This window comes from Echinops telfairi, unplaced genomic scaffold, assembly GCF_000313985.2.
Source record: "Echinops telfairi isolate 266 unplaced genomic scaffold, ASM31398v2 ScPeMD7_53;HRSCAF=182, whole genome shotgun sequence".
In the NCBI taxonomy this organism is placed as follows: domain Eukaryota; kingdom Metazoa; phylum Chordata; class Mammalia; order Afrosoricida; family Tenrecidae; genus Echinops; species Echinops telfairi.
In genome coordinates this window covers 18,889,343-18,890,484 of record NW_022103951.1, presented here as the reverse complement: position 1 = coordinate 18,890,484, position 1,142 = coordinate 18,889,343, and the positions used below count along the sequence as shown (strand labels likewise).

The window sequence follows — 1,142 nt, the reverse complement described above, 5'->3', positions numbered from 1 at the left end:
CAGGATGTGCTCCAGTCTCTCCTCCTCCCCCGTCATCTGCTCCTGTGTGCTCTGGTCAGATATATCCTTCTCCCGAAGCTGCAGATTCAGTGCCATCTTTTGAGATACATTCTTCTCAGGGGAAGGAACAGGCAGGCAGACAATTTTTAATGCCCCTAGCTGACTTTTCCAATTATATTCTTTTGACATTTGGTGGTATTATAAATATTTAGGATACAAAAGCAAGAACAGAAAAATGCCAAAACCATGGGAAATTCTACCAGTCGACCCCAGACACCCTTCTGGTGTATGTTGTGAAACATTGCAATAGGATTTACGGATAATTGTGGAGGGAAATTGTCTAAGAGGAAGCTAGGAAGGTATAAATGGAAGTGCAGAGGAACAGGAGGATGGGAAGAGATCAGAAAGAATTTTGGACAATAGAAAGATGACCCCCCCTTGTTGGGCCAGATGGGGCCCCTAATGCTCTGGCTGCATTTCAAGCCCTTGGAGCTTTCCACCAGGCTCTAAGCACAAACCAGGGTGCTGGCGGCTGCCTTGTGGGAGCCCCATTGGAAAGCCTTGAAGGAAGACAAGACAGGCTGGGAAGGGGTGGGGAAGAGGGGTTTGCTCCTTAGGCAAGGGGACAGGACCAACACATGTCATGGCTCAAGGTCATAGAAGCTCATCCAGAGGGTGGGTGATGGAAACACTGTTGATCTGTCTTTCCCTCTGAGATAAAGTGGACATTTTGCCCTTTGTTCCCAGGCAAAATCTGCAGAAAGCAGCGGCAGCAAGTTTATCAATTTCTTCGTGTTCCCAGTCTCATCCTCCCTCCTGCCTATGAATAATTTGACGTGTTAATGTTTCTTTGTATGCCTGAGAAGTGCCCTGTCTTTGTGGAAGTGCTGGTGGGGCATGCTGGGTACGTGATCCTAGAGTATAGAGGCTCTCCTCTACGAAAGCTCTGGGCTCTGGAGCGTCCCTGCCCCGTGCCCTAAGTTTTTGTCCGTCTCTTTAGTATATGTTTCCTCTTGCAGGCAGTACCCCTCTGGAACCAGATCGATTCCTGAGATAAGAGCCTGTCTCTATCTTGGCTCCTGGTCCTGCGGCGAAAGGTAGATCTGGTAAGTTTAAGGGAAAATATAAATGCTCAGGGGAAA

At 48.2% G+C, this 1,142-nt stretch overlaps 1 protein-coding gene across 5 annotated transcripts in view; it reads left to right on the top strand.

Moving 5' to 3' along the window:
• The first annotated feature begins 945 nt into the window (after positions 1 to 945).
• Positions 946 to 1,142, top strand: part of LOC101645756 (melanoma antigen preferentially expressed in tumors-like) — a 13,539-nt gene continuing 13,342 nt past the window's right edge. For all 5 annotated transcript variants that reach the window (XM_045290694.1, XM_045290697.1, XM_045290695.1 and 2 more), the window contains exon 1: positions 946 to 1,106. The gene's annotated coding sequence lies outside the window, so the exon portion shown is untranslated. The remainder of the gene's footprint in view (positions 1,107 to 1,142) is intronic.